The sequence below is a fragment of the Lycorma delicatula genome, chromosome 6 (assembly GCF_047948215.1).
Source record: "Lycorma delicatula isolate Av1 chromosome 6, ASM4794821v1, whole genome shotgun sequence".
Taxonomy (NCBI): Eukaryota; Metazoa; Arthropoda; class Insecta; order Hemiptera; family Fulgoridae; genus Lycorma; species Lycorma delicatula.
The window spans coordinates 133,646,454-133,667,087 of NC_134460.1; the positions used below are offsets into that span (position 1 = coordinate 133,646,454).

At 28.2% G+C, this 20,634-nt stretch overlaps 1 protein-coding gene and 1 long non-coding RNA gene across 2 annotated transcripts in view; one reads left to right on the plus strand and one right to left on the minus strand.

The window, feature by feature from the left end:
- The window catches only part of LOC142326246 (tRNA dimethylallyltransferase), a 272,507-nt gene that overhangs the window by 106,320 nt on the left and 145,553 nt on the right, over positions 1-20,634 (plus strand). The gene's annotated exons all lie outside the window — the stretch shown is intronic.
- LOC142326249 (uncharacterized) overlaps positions 19,198-20,634 on the minus strand; it is a 65,571-nt gene continuing 64,134 nt past the window's right edge. The window contains exon 3 of the long non-coding RNA XR_012756733.1: positions 19,198-19,496. This is a non-coding gene — a long non-coding RNA (uncharacterized LOC142326249). The remainder of the gene's footprint in view (positions 19,497-20,634) is intronic.

Consider the following 20,634-nt stretch of genomic DNA (forward strand, 5'->3'; position numbering starts at 1 on the left):
AAAAATGTTGGGAAAATATCAATATTCACGATCACATTGCAGCCGATTTCTAAAACTACTTCGAAACTTTTTTTTTTTTTTTTTTTTTTTAGTAAAAAAGGTATGGTGTGAATATTTACATAATTTTATTAAATTATTGTAAATGCAGTGATCTTTTTTTGCGGTATTTTCAGTTTGATCTTACTGTAGAAGTATACTTTACTTTTTTAAAGCTGCAAACGTAACTGTTTATAAATTTTGACTATACATTTTATGTCTGGGAATACGATAGATATATTATATTATTTTGGTATATGTTATTTATTTTTAATATATTATGTTATTTTCGATTTATAATTATATTATTTTTGTTTGAATATTCTAAGAATTTTCTCTGCAGTTGACGCTTGGATCCTATAAATTTCTTAAAATGCTTAAACATTTCATATATAAATTAACATTACGGCTTTAAATTAACTTGCTCTTTCCCATGAAAGAACTCAATAATCCCGATGAATAAAGCTTGGAACTTTCTTTTCCTAACGTTTCCTTTACCAACTATATCTAGAGGATATAGAAATTGGATATTAATTACTGGAGACCGGATTATATGCAACATAAAAAGCTTGAAATATGTATGAAAAGTGTCAAAATATGAACTTTAAATAATAAAAAATAGCAATTTTTAGTATTTTATTTCAAAATCAGCATACAATTAGTAAGTAGTTGAATAACAAATCAATAATTAACAATTATTTAACGTTTTGTTACTTTTGTAAACATAAACAATCAGAGGTACTGTTCCGCGGCTGCTAATTGCCCTCTAAGAGCCGTGCAGCTAGAGGTTTGGCCAGCTACAACGTAAGATTTCATTTATTAACAAGGTATCCTACCGAAAAATATTGTAAATACAGTGAAAATATGCAACATCACTACATTTTTAGGAAAATATGCAATTACCGGTGAGAATATGTCCATTACTGTATCCATTATGTGGCCGTGGTATTACAAACTGGGTTTTTATTTTTCATTAATTTTAAATATTTGACACGTAATATTTAGAATATTAAGTATTCTGTACACGTAGTATTTAGAATTCTGTGTTTTACATATTTTTAATGGTTAAAATTATTGTTTAGAATTTTAACCGATAATAAAATATAGAAAGCAAATTTCGGAGCAATATTTTATATAGATTATATTTATTTGTCAATAAAAAGATTAATTTAATTTTTAATTAGTGTCAGATAGAATAATTATAATAAGTGAACATTGAACTATGATAAAATAGTAAGAAATGCGAATTTGTAAACAAATAATAGTTAATAATTTAAATTCACTATCAAGTATCGATAAATAAGTCGTAGGTAAATTTTTTTTTGCGTTGCAATAATATTTACAACTTTGTTGTTATTGTAAATTTTGTAATCTATTTTGTGTTTTATTTATTTACATGTGTATTTCATTTTATCACATTCATTTTTTGTTATCACTGCATTAAAATTTTTCGCTTTGCAATTAAATTATTCTGTACATAAAAAATACTTTGAATATATAATAAATAAATAACATGTTGTATTTGTTGAATAAAGTGAAATTAAATAACTAATATTCTTTTTTTACGTTTGGTAAACTATAATAATTACATTGATGTATAGTTTTATTTTTATTATTTTTAATAAATAATTGGGAATCCAATTATTTATTGAATTTATTTATTGCAGCTTGCAAATTTAAGTTAAGTTACATGTCGTAAACGACTTAACAGTTTTTAATAGTAAAATGTCGATAATCTCTTTTTTATTTTGTATTTCTACATGGTAGTGTATAAAAAACGTTTTATCATCGGTTTAAATTTATTTTTAATTATGTTAATATAAAAATTTGCTATTTTTTACACTGTACATGAAAAATGCTTATTTACATTTTATTTTTTAGTACATAACGAGTAATAGTTTTCAGCTAAACTTTATAGCAAAGATTATCGATTTTATAAATTCATAAGGCAATGTTTCTCCCTATTAAACGATGTATATAATATATCGATTTCCATAGGAAGGAGTATATTAATTACTTGTTTTGTGTTATTTCTTTCTGATACTATGATATGTGTAAAACATCAATATATAGTATACATCAACAAATCCATGTTGTTTTCTCTGATAGTAATGATGTATACTGTATATCCAGACTAGTGAACAATGGAAAGATGTAGAACGAGTATCAAGTATGTTCTTATCGTGCTGATTTGTAACAGTTTATTAGGTTTTGTGAATAAAACACCAAGAAATTATTTCATTTCTTACCTTTCTCTTAATAAGTTTTGTCTTGGATTTATAAAATGTATGAACAATTTTTAAAGGGAAAAATAAGATAAAAGTTGCTTTACAGACTTATAAAGATTTGATATTCCATTCCCGAAATATTTGTTCTTAAACTCCACCATCCTTAGTATTTACTCCAGAACTAGGTCGGTAGATCGTTTATTAAGGTATCTAGTTAGTATTTGTTAATTTGATAGCAGAAGAGGTATTAAAAAGAAAATCTGTTGTCAGGAGATAAAATAAAGTGGCAAATTATTGTTGTACGATTAGATGAAACACATATAACGAAATAAAAATATTTAATCAGAAGAAATCGGAATGGAAAACTTTTTTAACGTACTAATAAAGAGGTAACTACTTCTATTTTTACGTAATAAATTTTAATCATGCAAAATACAAATGAGATTGGAAATGTTACACCTTTATAGGAAACGTAATTTTAAAAAATGAATTTTTTGAAATGAATAAAACCATTTACATATTTATATCCTGACTGAATTGTTATCTGAAAAAAAGAATAGCTTCATTTTCTAAGTAGTTCAGAAGTGCGTGTATAATATCCATTGAATTTATTCATTTCTTAATCTGATAAGAAAAGTATACATTTTTTATTATTTTTATTTTTGAATGCTTAAGAATCTTTATGCAAGAAGATTCTTGGAAAAACCGTAATTAATTTTTCCTCCACCCAAATTTAGTAATTTTAATCAAGATTTTAAAAACGAGATCTATAATAAAAGGGATTTAATTTAAAGTATTATTTTGTTAGACATGCAATAAGGGTATATAAAATACTGTTTTATTTGTGAATAGGACAGCCGAGCTAGGACTCAACATTAGGATCGGTGTAAATAAGTAAAAGAAACTTCTGGATTTGTTTAACTCTTGGAGAAAAAAAAATTATACATGAGTCTCTAGTTAAACCATAAAAATATTTTTACCGTCCCTTCATATCGAATTGGAATTAATAAACAAATTCTGTAAACGCTATGAAAAAAAGGACAATTGTACAAAGGCAAAAATTCCCAAAAATAAATGAAATGAAAATTACAGAAGGAATTTTTTTTTCTCGCAGTTAATGGAACTGATCAGAGATGAAATGTTTAACTCTGTGTTGATCGATGTAGAATTTACTGCTTGGACAGTGTTTAAAGAAATCAGTGAAACATTTTTGGGTACCTGTTAATCAAAAAATTACCTGGATATTGTAGATAAATTGATAAAATACCCAGAGCTGTGGGATGTAATATGATACTAAAAGTCCATTTTTATACTCACATCTGCAATTTCTTCCCGCCAAACCTTGGGGCAGTAAGTGATGAACATGATGAACGTTTCTATCAAGTTATTTCAGCATTGGAAACCGTTACAAAAATAAATGGAGTTTTAATATGGTAACTGATTAATGTTGGATTTTAATTCGAGTTACACCTGAGACTACTTGACAAAGGAGAACACTTGCTAAGAAATTTTAATGTAGGAAGTATATGTCGTTCCACAACGTTAGCTTTTATAGATCTTTAATGTTCCGTTTTTATTAAACTTAGGGTGACAGAAAGGTTACATTTCCAAATATGTAATGTACGAAAAAAAAATCAGTGCAGAGATAGGTATCACACTTAAAGAAACCATTATCAGGTTTATTTTGTACAGCAGTGGTATTATTCAAATTATTTAAAAATTAAAACTTTTTTTAACTAAATTTATATAATTTTTCCGTCGAAATAATAATAAAAAAAAAATCTTATTTTTTTATATATATATATATATATATATAAAAAAAAAATCTTATTTTTATATATAAATATATATATATGTATTAGCTTTACTTTAAATTTTGCAATTTTTACTACTTTAAAAAAAAAACTTAAGTATTTGGCATTGAATTTTGCATAATGTAATAATTTACCGTTTAACTACATCTTTTCTTTCTATCATTTTAAATGATATAAATTTAAATTAAATTTGAATAAATTTATTTAAGCCTATACGTAGCAATATCATGATTTAATTCATTATATCGACCTTTTCTAGCTTTCTGGTATTTTCTACCTTCTAGTATTTGATATTATTTATTATACAGAAAATTAAATTTTAAATGTCACGATTACCAATTGGATTGTGGTTTATAATATTTTTTTTTAATTCTTTGTGATATATTTAAATAAAATTTGACTGCTCTTATTATTGTAATTATTAGAAAAAAATATATTTTAAGTTCTGTAACTGAATGAAGAAAATGACTAGCCTGCGTTCCAGTGACCGAGGGCAATACTGTGTCGTAGTAGTAATACGTGTTGGGTTGTATGATGATATTGTAGTGGGGATTTTAAACTTCTCAAGGCCGTCTAACAGATTTAAACCCGACAGGTATTATAAAACTTGATTCAGACTGTTACTGCATATTTGTAGTTGCCATTTAAAAATGTTTAATGGTATTTTATATAATTTACGAAATCTACTGTAGTATATAAATCTGTGTTTTATATTTATACGATTTGGCTAGGTGTATTTATTAAATTAGTACTATTTAATAATTTTTTTTTGTAGAATTGAATTTTTTGCAAGGTTGATTCGCACGTTTATTTACGTTTAATACTTTTTTTTTTTTATTAAGTAGATTATTTTACGTTTAATAATTTTTTTTTGCGTCTTTTAATTATGTTATCTACTATTTAGATTATCTTAATTTTTTAAAATCTTTATCTCGTAAAACTAATGAAAAATAAATTACATGGTTAATTCTAAGTAAGGAATTTCCTAATTTTCGGCCGAGGGATAGTTAAAATATTTTTAAAATTAGAGCTTTATTTTAATCAAATTTTTATTAAAATTTTGACCGGTCTACTGCCGCATATATTTACTTACTATCATCCCTATCCATCCTTCGCTATATGGTTAATTTCGTTTACCGTCGCGGTCATTATCTTTTTTTTATTTTATGTTTTTTAGCCAAGTAACCGGAGGCTGATACAGCCAGTCGTGTCCGCATAAACAACAGCAGTGGCAGTTGCTGTTTTGATTGAAAATGGTTTTTAGATATTTATTTAAAGAGAATTTTCAAGCCCAAATCTAGTGATTTGGGTTTTTTAGTATAGTCTGAAATGAGAAAAATGTTCAATCATTATACAGACTTTTTTTACTTTTCTCCATCTCTTGGAAGATAGAATTTCAAAAAATCTAGAAATTGGTTTTTTGATAATCATATGAAGATTACACACACCAAAAGTCAAGTTGATATCTTCATTTTTACCGAATAATTAAAAAGAAGTAATAAACTTCATTGTTACTCCATTTTAACCTTTTAAACTCGAAATTTTAAAAAAATCCTTTTTTAGTTTGCACGTACACCGTAAGAAGACATGTATACAAATTTTCATCTATCTTCAGTAGTTTTTAGCGGGCGTTGAACTCACGAAATATTTATATATATTATATATGTAATATATAGTATTTATGTAGATTATGTATGCAAAAAATTAATCTTTAAAATGAATTCCTTACAATTAATTACTGCAGTAACTGGAATGTAGCATTCTGGGAATTAAAGGCTAAGAATTAATGTAAATTCCAACTACTAAAATCATATTCAACGAACCACTTCCCATACATTACCGAAGTTAATAAGCTGGATGCAATTTATTGCATGCTTATTTATAGCGGTTAATGACTAAATCCACAATGAGATTTCAAATAAAAAAAAGTAGATAAAAAATAATAAAACTAAGTTTATGTATCGTAATTATTTACATAACGGTTTTATTTGTGTAATCTAAACCCTGGAATACATGCATAATTATAATGATAGTAAATCTTCCCGTAATTGTCACCATATTTCAATTAATTAATTATACATTATTTGTTAAAAGGAATTAGACTTTCCATTAAATAAATAAAAAAATCATTTGTTTTTAATTTGTTTATAGATTGCATATTTTCAATCATTAAATTACAATCATTTTACAATTTGTTTACTATCAGCAGTCGTTATACAAAACACATTTAGGGTTGTAGTACCTTTTGTTGAATTAAATTTTTGTAAATCACTTAAAAATTAAAATACTGCATAAAAATGTCTGTGAAGTTATGCCGTATAATTTGAAATTGAAATACTAGGTGGGGCTGAAGTTGTAAAAAAATGTGTTTTTTCGGTTTTTTCACCGGAAAAAATTGTTTTTCGTCTGTATTGCATTTGGAAAAGTTGTTAATCTCAAAAAAACAGACAACTTTTATTTAAACAATTTTCTTGTACGACTTACTGTTTTGGAGCTGAAGCTTGTGAAAGTGTGAAAATGTTGTGAATTGGCCACGTGTTCGAAACCGGTCTAGTCGCTGAACAATGCCGATCTCCCCGGCTACAGTAACAATAGGACCGCTGCGTTGCCATTGTACCGCTATAACTCTGGAATGCTAAGTCGTACAAGAAAATTGTTTCAATAAAAGCTGTTTGTTTTTTGAGACTAACAACTTTTCCAAATGCAATACAGACGAAAAACAATTTTTTCCGGTGAAAAAACCGAAAAAACACGTTTTTTTTACAACTTCAGGGCCACCTAGTATTTCAATTTCAAATTATACGGCATAACTTCAAAGACATTAATTGTACAGGAGAATGTCCTCTACATTTTTTGTTTGAAAAACTTTTCTCTAAAATGCATAGAGTCAGAGAAAAACGCATTTCGAAAACTTTATGAGTTTTTCAAAAATCTATGGGAGGGGGATGTTAAAAATCTGGAGTTAAGCTTCCCTCATCACCCCTAACGCATGGACAAAAGATCAATCGGTAGGTAAGGATTTTCAAATACAGCCTATTTTGATGACAAATTGCCTGTACTAAACGAAATTTATAATCTACGAAACACTTTCTGGTTAAAATGTTTCTTAAAAATCAAACCGTCCGGCTAAAACTAATGCAGGAATTGTTTTTTAATCTCTTATTCTGTTCGTATATTTTCTGTGCTCTAATCGGTACCAATTTTGAGATCGTTATTATTGACGTTAAATACACCTATATGGTCAAAGAAAATGTTTTATACATTGTTAAATCATTTACTGTGTTGACTCTTTTTAGATTTCAGTGTGTTGATGCGTTCAGGTGATGTACACACCACTCTTGCCTTCTTATGAGAAAGTTTTACAGTTTGAGATTAGATCGGACCAATTTATTTTCACAGACAGCGTCTACATGCTATCTCCCAATTACCATACTGTTGTTTATTTCTAATTAACAATTTATTCTCACTCGATAATTCAAATATGTATCAAGTAACAAGTGCACTTGTTTTAGAAACAAAGTCATACAAAAAAACAAAGTGTATCTATTTCGACTTCTTTCGTTCAATTTTAAGCTTTCTTTTGAAATTAATATTTTTGTACTGCGAGGTAGATTAAATTTTTGTGTGTAATGACAAAATGAAATTATATTTTTTTAAATCGGTTAACAAATAGTCGAGTTATGGGAGAAAATTGATGTAATTTTGTGTTACAGTTATTTGGTCTATTATTGTGAGAAAATTATTACTTAATTTGATACTAATTTACAATACTAGAATTAACAATAAATAAAAATAATTAATAAATATTTAATCGAATTGAACGTAATGTGGAGGACATGAAAACATACATAAAATTACATCAATTTTCTGCCATAACTCGACTATTTTCTAATCGATTTTAAAAAAATAATTTGTCACTTTTTTCAAAAATATAAGGCTTAATATTTTTAGCACGTAACATAAATTTTGATAAAACTACTATTTACTATTTATGAAGATATAACGGATTGAGAAATAAACAAGGCCGCACATTTTGTAATTTGCGAAGGTATTTAAGTCCTGATTTTTTTGCTAATTTTAAAACTTTATTACAAAGACCCTTATCAAATATTAATGCGATTCATCTTTCCGAACTTGAGATATACATTTTCATATAAAAATAACAAAATAGCGGACAAGGGGAAAACAAAGGAGAAATTGCCATTTTTCATAAAGATACTTTTTGTTTAGTTTTACAAGTATAATCCGAAAAAGTATATCCAGCTTCCCATTTTAGAAATATTGTTTATCCTTGGTTAGGAACCGAGACTCGTTTGTTTACACGTGGTTTACAGTAGTTTAAGCATTTTGTCTGGTATAAACGGTGGTTAGCCACTGTTATAAAGCCACCAGTGTTAGCCAGTGGTTATTTATTGTTAATATTGTGTGATACTAAAAATGTTTATTTACGATAAAATATTATAAGAAAGAATTAACGCTACACAAACTGCTTATGAACTTAAAAACTTAATCGACCACATAATAACATTGACTGAATAAATTCTGCTCATGAAACAAGTCGCCCGTATGTTTAATTACATTTTTATTTTCATACATCACCTCATTCGTGTTGTAACAACGGTAATTTTTCATTCAGTGCGCATTTTTCATAGTCAGTCAATAAAAAGGAGCACATATTTTTAATAGTCTATACACGAGTAAATTTTAGTTTTTTTTTTTTTTAAATATTCACTTCAAAATATAAATGTACTTGAAATATATCCAATAACAGTAAAACTCAGTAATCCAAAAATGGGGTAATTACGCGAGGAAGATGAAAAAAGATTAGTTATCGTGTATTTATTGAGCATATTTTTAGAATTTCATTTACGCGTTTTACTTGATGTAAAATACGGTTAGTCAAATAAGAATACTTTTCTTCAGTTTTTAAAGGTAAATTTAAAAAATGATATGAAACTGTGTTCCATTAGTAGAAAAATAATTCGGGATGTAATACATCACGTTTATTATGAAATTTGTAACTATATCTTTTGATCTATCGTATGAAAATCAATGAAATTTGGTACACGTATGTAACTTCTATGACAATACAGCACTACTGTGTCGGAATTTGATATGACCCACCCTCACGCCCTCACCCATTACCCCTACGCTAAATTCATGCATTTAGTTGAAAATTTTCATTTCTCATAAACTATCGTATGAAAGTGATTGAAATTTGGTACACGTATGTAACTTCTATGACAATACAGCACTACTGTGTCGGAATTTGATATGACCCACCCTCACGCCCTCACCCATTACCCCTACGCTAAATTCATGCATTTAGTTGAAAATTTTCATTTCTCATAAACTATCGTATGAAAGTGATTGAAATTTGGTACACGTATGTAACTTCTATGACAATACAGCACTACTGTGTCGGAATTTGATATGACCCACCCTCACGCCCTCACCCATTACCCCTACGCTAAATTCATGCATTTAGTTGAAAATTTTCATTTCTCATAAACTATCGTATGAAAGTGATTGAAATTTGGTACACGTATGTAACTTCTATGACAATACAGCACTACTGTGTCGGAATTTGATATGACCCACCCTCACGCCCTCACCCATTACCCCTACGCTAAATTCATGCATTTAGTTGAAAATTTTCATTTCTCATAAACTATCGTATGAAAGTGATTGAAATTTGGTACACGTATGTAACTTCTATGACAATACAGCACTACTGTGTCGGAATTTGATATGACCCACCCTCACGCCCTCACCCATTACTCCTACGCTAAATTCATGCATTTAGTTGAAAATTTTCATTTCTCATAAACTATCGTATGAAAGTGATTGAAATTTGGTACACGTATGTAACTTCTATGACAATACAGCACTACTGTGTCGGAATTTGATATGACCCACCCTCACGCCCTCACCCATTACCCCTACGCTAAATTCATGCATTTAGTTGAAAATTTTCATTTCTCATAAACTATCGTATGAAAGTGATTGAAATTTGGTACACGTATGTAACTTCTATGACAATACAGCACTACTGTGTCGGAATTTGATATGACCCACCCTCACGCCCTCACCCATTACCCCTACGCTAAATTCATGCATTTAGTTGAAAATTTTCATTTCTCATAAACTATCGTATGAAAGTGATTGAAATTTGGTACACGTATGTAACTTCTATGACAATACAGCACTACTGTGTCGGAATTTGATATGACCCACCCTCACGCCCTCACCCATTACCCCTACGCTAAATTCATGCATTTAGTTGAAAATTTTCATTTCTCATAAACTATCGTATGAAAGTGATTGAAATTTGGTACACGTATGTAACTTCTATGACAATACAGCACTACTGTGTCGGAATTTGATATGACCCACCCTCACGCCCTCACCCATTACTCCTACGCTAAATTCATGCATTTAGTTGAAAATTTTCATTTCTCATAAACTATCGTATGAAAGTGATTGAAATTTGGTACACGTATGTAACTTCTATGACAATACAGCACTACTGTGTCGGAATTTGATATGACCCACCCTCACGCCCTCACCCATTACCCCTACGCTAAATTCATGCATTTAGTTGAAAATTTTCATTTCTCATAAACTATCGTATGAAAGTGATTGAAATTTGGTACACGTATGTAACTTCTATGACAATACAGCACTACTGTGTCGGAATTTGATATGACCCACCCTCACGCCCTCACCCATTACCCCTACGCTAAATTCATGCATTTAGTTGAAAATTTTCATTTCTCATAAACTATCGTATGAAAGTGATTGAAATTTGGTACACGTATGTAACTTCTATGACAATACAGCACTACTGTGTCGGAATTTGATATGACCCACCCTCACGCCCTCACCCATTACTCCTACGCTAAATTCATGCATTTAGTTGAAAATTTTCATTTCTCATAAACTATCGTATGAAAGTGATTGAAATTTGGTACACGTATGTAACTTCGATGAGTAAAAATAAATATTTTTACTTTTTTAAAAGCTTTTATTTTTAGTCTTAAAAAAATACAAAAATACAAAAAACTAAAACAATTACAAAAATATATTTGATTATATATAAAAAATTATTTTTTAAAAAAAGTTTTTATTTAACTAATATTAGTATTAACATTAATAAAAAAAGTAAACAAATTAGAAAAACCCTCTAAAAAGTAAAAAAATAAGAATTAAAACAAATTGAGAATTTTCAACAAAAAAATATAATATATTAACAAATATAAAAATGAACTGAAAAGTAAAAAATAAATAAATGTAATAATTATTAAATTTTAAAATTAAAAGTAAGGAAAATATTTAGTTAAATAAAAGCGTGGCGAAGTTTTTATAACAATCTTTTCGAATAAGTATTTATAGACTTTTGCTGTAGTTTAAAATATATTTTTTGTTTAATGAGGTTGTTTAGTGTATGTATATACCTTATTTATCTGTAATAAAATAACTCGAGTTTTAATTCTTTGATGGTTCAAATTTGCACCGAGATGTCCGTTAAGGGGGTTAATAAGATTAAAAATAAAAATTAAATTTAGAAATCTTGCACAAAGTTATTACATTTTAACGGTAATCTGTAAAATGATTAATTATTATCATTATTATAATTGTAATCGTAATTATGAATTCATTAAATAAAAATTTGTAATTAATTAAAATGAAACTTTTAGCGGAAAGAGTGCGTTCAATTTGGCTTAGATTACAAGCAGAATTCGAAGATGAACTTCAACTATGTGAGAACACATACAAAGAAAGCGAGTGGGTGCTTTTTCGCAGATTGTTACTTGCAGCTAGTCAGTCTCAACTGGAGAGGTTCCAGTTGAAAAATTATAAAAACTGCGCCACGCTTTTATTTAACTAAATATGTTCATTACTTTTAATTTTAAAATTTAATGATTATTACATTTATTTATTAGATATTTATATAATTGATTTTTTACTTTTCAGTGCATTTTTATATTTGTTATATTTTTTTGTTGAAAATTCTCAATTTGATTTAATTGGTATTTTTTACTTTTTAGAGGGTTTTTCTAATTTGTTTCCTTTTTTATTAATGTTAATGTTAGTTAAATAAAAGCTTTTTAAAAAATATTTTTTTATATGTTATCAAATATATTTTTATAATTTTTTTTTTGTATTTATTTAAAATATTTTTTACTCTTTCTTTTATAAGTGAGAGTTCATAATTTCATTTTTCGATGTAAGAAGCTTTTAATGTAAGCTGCTTTATTTTGTATATGATATAATACATAAGTTTATACTTGCAATACTGTATTTTGTATTAATTTTATTTATCTATCTATATATATCGTTGATAAGTAGCTTTCTTATTTGATTTATTATCGCGATAAACACTGTGTTACCGTCCTTAATTCATTGTAATAAATGTAGTACGAAAAAATACCATATAAGTAAACATGCATAATATTTAAATGTATTACTATTATTATATTTAACACAAGCAGTATTTTTCTAAACAATTCTGAAGTCTTGATTTTTTATTTTTAAATTTGAAAAATGTTTTGCATTAAATAAAAATTTGTATATGAAAACAAGTAAAAATATTTATATACATTAAAATAATTTATATATGTATTTACAATCTGAAATTGTATTCTTAATATAATTGTAGTCTTTCATTCTTTTGAATTCGGCAGATGAAAAAACGTTTGTGTGATTTTTTTTTCTGTTTAGCTTCCGGAACTTCTGAAGTAAGGTATTACTTCAGAGGATGAATGAGGATGATATGCATGAATATGTAAACGAAGTGTCTTGTATAGTCTCAGGTCCACCATTCCTGAGATGTATGGTTAGTTGAAAACCCAACCACCAAAGAACACCGTTATTCACGATCTAGTATTCAAATCCGTATAAAAGTAAAGGTAGTAAAATCCTAGTAAAGGCAGTAAAATCCTAGTAAATCCTAGTAAAGGAAATTGCCTTTGAACTTGGATTTGTACCTTTGAATTCTCGATTTCGAAATCAGCTGATTTGCGATGACTAGTTCACCACTAACCATTCCGGTGGGTTGTGTGATTTTTATCTGTACACGCCTACATGTACGGGGTTAAATTTTCACAAAAACATTTTCTCATTATTAAAGAAAGATTTTCCGGATAATCCTTTTCATAACTATAAAACCAACAATTATTTTACTTTATCAGATTTATTATTCATCAGTGTAGTAGAAATGTATGCTGTAGGCTAGAGATATTTTATTAACCTGGTACAAATTTTGAATAAATAAAAATTACAAATAGCTACAATAAATTTACATTTTTTTTATCACCATTCTTTATTTATTTATTTATTTTTATGTTAAAGCTTTATTAACACGATGTTTCATTCAAAATTATTTAACAAAACGCAAACACGCAAATGGGATTATTTAAAAAAATAAAAATAAATGCATAAATAAAAACATTTCTGTGACCTTAGATCTGAGAACCCAATTTTTCCACTTTTTTCCAGTGATATTCCTTGTAAACGATTTAAAATATTTTAACGAAATCTGATACAAAAATTAAAATTGTCATTCTTTACGAAATAAATATACTTAAGGTTTAAATTTAAAAACTGTGGCAATGCCAGTTTATAGACCAACCAGATACCATTTTATAGACCCTTTATAGACCAGTTTATTACATTAATTTATATTAATTTTTGTCAAATAGTTTTATTTGGTAAAATCATAAGAATTTCATTTTATTTTAACGAAATAACACTATAATAGTTTAAATTCGAATTCAAACAACCTTTCTTGAATTTATGGCAGGTTTTCGTTTCTTTTTATTGGGGAAAAAAATCTAATTTTATTATTATTATTGTTGTTGTTATTATAACATATATATAATTATAATTAAGTTATCTAACAATTATTTTATTCAGCGTTTTATTACAGAACTATGATGTACAAATTTTCTAATATTTTATCTAAATCATTTGTATTTTAACGTCAAACGAAATCTGTTGACTAACATGCATTTAGTTGTCGCATTAGCGATTGTTTTATTGAAGTTTGCTCTCTGTGACTACTATATATTCCTTATTATTGCTAACTCAGTATTTTATTATCGATGACGTAGCGTACAAATAAATCCTAGTTGTAGTGACCCTGGCTTGTATCGGCACGTGTATTATATAGCCTAATAATAGCAGACATAAAACTATAAAAAAATGCACTCATTCTAAACGGTTTTTTCTTGTTTGATAGTTTTATTGTTATGTACTATGTACTATGTATTGTTGATAATACGTTAAGTTTGTAAACTTACGTTCTTATTAATTTTCAAAGGTAAACTTATTTAAAAAAAAAAAAAAAATATATATATATATATGCATTAATTTTATATATAAAATTTAACCCTTTTGTCATGGTTTTAACAAGCCAGGTCAAATCAGGATTAAAAAAATTCTACAACTCAAAATCCTCAACTATTTTTTAATTATATTTTTGGATTTTATTGCCGTATAGACAATAGATGTTATGTCCAGTTATATTTTGGTCGTAGCTTTTATCAGACTGTTTAGTCTAACCCACCGGGTTGGTCTATTGGTGAACTCGTCATCGCAAATCAGCTGATTTCGAAGTCGAGAATTCTAAGCTTCAAATCTTCGTAAAGGCAGTAGTAACGTTTTTACGGATTTGAATTCTAGATTATGGATATCGGTGTTTTTTTTTGGTGGTTGGGTTTCAATTAACTATACATCTAAGAAATGGTCTACCTGAGACTGTACAAGACTATACTTCCTTTACATTCGTACATATCATCCTCATTCATCCCCTGAAGTATTACCTTACGGTGGTTCTGGTGGCTAAACAGTAAAAAGAGAAGACTGTTTAGTGTTTTCCTTTATTGAATCGTTGGTGGTGTTAATTATATATTAAAGATTTATCAGTTTCAACTCGTTTACTGTAACCATTTTTATTAATAAAAAATGGGAGGAAATTTATAATATGCAGTCAAGAAGGTATATTATGTTTCCATAAACTATTAGTTTTAATGATTTAGGTATGTATCAAACTAGTATACGCAGAAGTATAGTAAAACAAAAAAACATTTTCAAATTAATTCACATTAACGATAATAAAATCGAATCGTATATCCAACTACTTTTGGCGCTGAATTTGTAAAGGAAAATCTACCAAGCTTTTTACAGTAGATTAAGTTAAATAATTCCAACCAGACACTAAAGAAACCAACGATTTGTTCCTTTTTCAAATTGGTTGAATTACAATAGTAATAATGAAACAAATCCATTATGATTGTATAGAATTTAATAAAGAGATAAAAATGTTTGTTTATCTCAATAATATTTCCTTGCGATATTCATTCGCTAACTACCCCACCTTCTTGAGCCATTTCTATAGCAGTTTAATTAATTATTTTTATACTCAATGGCCGCTGTTGGGATCTCAGAAACTTAAATTATATGAGAAACTTAAAATGGAGAACCTTATTTAGATTTTTCCCTATATTAGAAATACACTATTACCACTTTTTTCAAATCTTCGGCCTTGTTCCTATATGGCGGTCAACTTCGTTACTTTAAATGGAAACCTCACGATTTTTCTACATTTCTTGGTAGAAAATATTATTTTAGGACGTTTTTGTTCTTGGGTATGTTTCTGTTATCGCAGCCGTTACGGAGCTACGGGGCTGACAATTATACAATCAAATATGGTGGCCATCTGTATTATTTTAGATGGAAATTAATGTATTAGTACCTTAAGTTTGTCAAATAATATTTTTGATGTTCGAAAATGAAGTAAAGTGGAAAACAAATTAAAGGTACGATTAAAAAAAGACTGGTATTTCCTTTTAGTTTTAACTATGTTGGGTTTATTTTTTGTGTTGTTCTGGGTTTGGAGTTTATTTTATTATTTTATTATGACTGCTGGTTGATCATCAAATTCTGTTTATTCTTTTTTTTGGATTGTATGCTTAGAAATTATCAAAAAATTTCACTTTGAACAGTGTGAAGTTGATCTTCAGATTTGATTTAAAATTTATTTAAATAATATTTTTTACCTAAAAATGCAATAAAATCATGAGTTTTCCATTTGAAGTATAGAAGTTGGCTGCCTAATTGGAAAAAGGGAAAAAATTTTAAAAATGGTATTTTTTTAATGTAGAGAAAATCTACGGATTTTAAAGTTTCTCATAAAATTATAGTTTCTGAGATCCCAATGGTTACCATCTTGAGTTAATCTCCCTGTATGTATATAATAACATAATAAATGGAAAATATAGAATAAAAATAAATAGAAAATGGAAAATAGAGAAGTAAAATCCAGTTAACCTATAACATACCAAATTTAGTCTTGCCATAATACATATCATTGTATAAAAAGAAATAAATGATTTTTTATTGTGTATTGAAACTAATCGAATGCAATTTTTTTATTAGGAACTATTGTTTATACAATAAACAATAGCCGATAGTGTGTGCAAGCTGTCTACTATATTTTTTATTTGTTAATTTTTTTTTTATAAAGATATTTTTGTCTTTCTTTTAACTTAATTATATTATTTTACAGATATAACTACATTCAGCTGCTCTAAATGCTTATAAAATTAATTAAAAAATTAAAAAAAAACACGTTAATTATAAAAAACGTTAAAACGTCAAAACGTTAAACGTTAACGTCAAAAAACGCTAATTATAATTTTAAACTTAATGGCTACTTAAATTGGTAAACAATATCATATAGTTTATAAAAATGAATCAAATGAATTAATGAAGAAAAAAATAATCAGTATGTTTTTGTTTTTTTTAATTAATACTTTTAGGTAGATTTCATAAGAAAGCTACCTATTTTAACGGGTAGCATGATTCGACTTCAAGAAAATTTCGATCTTTGATTTTACATCCCCCAGACCCCAAAACCACCGTCTGTTCAAAGGTTTATATATATATATATATATGTATGTATATCTATATATATATTTCACTTTCTCGTGGACACGATAACTGCCGTAATTTTGCGCCAATCACTTTCAAATTGATACACAAAATATAACGACCCAATATCTCGGTCGAGTTCGTTAATGGGCAAATTCAGACTGTGGAGATGGTTGTTTGTGGTGGTGGGGGGGTGCTTTTTCGAAAAAAACAAAATATCGCTATAACTTTATTAGGTAAAATATTGAATTCGTTTAAAGTTCCTACTATTATTTGGATAAGGGCCTAAAATTTATTTATGTAAAGCTTTTTTATATCACCAATCACTGGCCCAGGGGGTGGAAAAAATGGGGTTTCGAAGACAAAAAATCATACCTCCCTTAATATGCACAGTATCGAATCGATATAAAGTGTCGTTAGTCCTCTAAACATTAACTAACACTTTTATCTGAAATAATTTTTGATATGACCAATATTTACGCCAAGGGTGACCAAAATGTTGCTGGAATTGTAAGAAGATGGGGCTTGTCGTATGCTAACATGTGAAAACTTTTTTCACACGCAACCATTGTCGTATTGAATAAATTTGAAGTTTTTCTTAACTTTAAGGTGAAATCTTTTTTATCCCCTGCTTAGCACCGGTGACATCTATCTCCGCCTTCCGGCGTGCCGAGAGGGATTTCCTACTGATAATAACTGTTTAATAATCAAAATGGTGACCTGGTTTTAAATTGTAAGTAAATCTTTATTTTTGTAAAAGGTTTTTGATATTATTTGTTATTAAAGTTTAATGGCTAAGTTAATCAATTAATTAAGTTGGCCATAATGATTATATATGACTTAATATCCCTAAAATTAAATCCACGCAGTGTTTGCTCAATTCCACAGTGATTTATGTTACAATAAGTGGATTATTAAGTGGATGTGACCTGATTGTTATTTTAACAAACGCTCTTTTTAATTTGCCCTAATTAAGATTTGTTAAGCATAAATTTATCGAAGAATAATGCATAAAAATAATAATACGTAATAATTACAGATTATTTCATGGAATGTATCCTATGTTTATTTTTAACTAATTTATACTGAGATATATTTGAGTTTCATCTTTCTTTTTTTAAGTTATTAAACGTACAATTAATTTTATTCAAGCTGTGTGTAGTTTTATATAAAAAATGAAATAAATTGAAAGGCTGTATAATAAAATAAATATAAATTACAGGTGTTGTAGTTATGTTTTAATTTATAACAATTATTTATTTTATAAGTGTGTCAATTGTATGCAAAGATCACCAACTGACCTTTCTCTGTCCGTCTTTCTAATATGTTTATCTGCCTTGCTGTCTAGCAGTTTTACTTTCACATTTAAATGACTTATAATAATATTATTTCTAAGTTTCTGCATCGTACCGTATTCATATTATTATAATTTATTATTAAGGATACGTGTTTTATGACACATTTAGGACAATTCGATTGATGTAACCACAATAATATCTAACAGCCTATCTTATTTCCTGTTATTCTCTTACTGGGTTTTTTATTTTAAAAATAAATTCAGAAAACATATTTGCATAATTTCCTTAGCTTGCAAAAAATATGAATTTATTTTTTATTTTTTTAAAATAAATTCTCAATTTGAGTGATGTGACCACAGAAATCTCCAGTACCATATTTTATTTTCTGCTGAGATTAGAACTTACTGAATTACTTATTTCTTCTGTAATTTTTAACTTCCATTTACTTATTGCATATTTATTGAATTCATATAGAAATTAATATTAGACAAATATAAATTTTAGCAAAACAAAAAAAAAACAGCTAGTTTTCCCGTTTAAAGAATCGGTAATATTTTTGTGTTGCGCGCGCGCGCTAGTCTCTCTATGCCTCCCCCCCTCTCGCTCTCATTCTCTCTCTCTCTCTCTCTCTCTCTCTCTCTCTCTCTCTCTCTCTCTCTCTCTCTCTCTCTCTCTCTCTCTCTCTCTCTCTCTCTCTGTGTGTGTGTGTGTGTGTGTGTGTGTGTGTGTGTGTGTGTGTGTGTGTGTTTATTACAGTTTATTATTGAGGTTTTAAGAACTACTGTTTTCCTGGTTCCAAAATTGCATTTTCATTTTTACCTCTTACTCTCTATCTGCTATTGATTTTGTATTCAAAATTAAACTTTTATTGAACTTTCAATTTTAGACCTTTCTTTTTCTTGTTTAGCCTCCGGTAATTACCGTTCAGATAATACTTCAGAGGATGAATGAGGATGATATGTATGAGTGTAAATGAAGTGTAGTCTCGTATAGTCTCAGTTCCACCATTCCTAAGATGTGTGGTTAATTGAAACCCAACCACCAAAGATCACCGGTATCCATGATCTAGTATTCAAATCCATGTAAAAATAATTGACTTTACTTGAATGCTGCAACTCTCGACTTTCAATCAGCTGATTTGGGAAAACGCGTTCACCACTGGACCAACCCGTTCAATTTTAGACCTGTAAAAAATCAGTTGAAATAATAAACGGATTATTCTAATTTATGTATATATATATATATACCTAATAAAAAGTTATTAAGACACTTCCTTATATCCGACATCCTTGCTAAGAAGTTATCATTGTTATTGTCTTAAGAAGTTAGTAAGACATACTTCCTTATCCATGTTCATCCTTATCTAGTAAATACCATTAGCAAATTTTTTATCTCCATTTCCCATTTCTTTGTCAGTTATGCCTATCTTTCTTTCTTTTCATATCAAATGGGTATCATTCCAGTAATCTCCAATACTATTTTTCTTTTTTCCATCTTATCACATCCTTAATCCATTCCATTTACGTTTCTCTTTTCAGTTTCGTCTGGTTATATTTAACTGAAATGTTCCATGACCTTTACCGCCACTTTCATTAATTTGTTTCATTTTATGATAAAGGCTAGGGTTTTACCCTGCACAATAGTTTATTTCTGAAAGAGTGATTCCATGCCAGAACGTCTTTTTCTTACATGAAAAATGTTTTTCTCCTATTTCCCTATATTACCTCTCTAGACTTAAAAACTGTTACAAATAGATAAAGGTGTAATAACTTCTAGAGATTAGGATTTTATTTCTATCTTAATAATTTATTTTTTAATAATTTATTTTTATTCAAAAAGAATGGACCGATTTCAGGACAGAATTTCCAGTCCAGTAGAACCGATATGGAATTAATCAAAGATTATTTGAAAGAGTAGGTTTCTAAGTTTCGAATAATTACCGTATGAACGTGTTATTTATAGTGACCTCAAAATGGCTAGTAAACAACAAAAAGCGTTCTGTGTTCTCGGGTTCGTGAAAATAAATTTGGTAGTTACGGTGCAGCGTGCTTTTCGAAGGCGATTCGACATTAATTCGCCCTCTCCGAAGAACATTCGACGGTGGTTTCCATGGTTAAGAAAACTGCATGTCTCTGTGAAGGAAAACGTCCAGGACGACCGTGGGTTTCGGTGGAACAAGTGGAGAGAATTCGTGATGCGTTTCAGCGCAGCTTACATAAGTCCACAAATTGAGATAGCCGTCAACTTGCAACTTCTTAATCGATTATCTGGCGTGTGCTAAGAAGACGCTTATATATGAAACCATACAGACTGCAGTTCGTT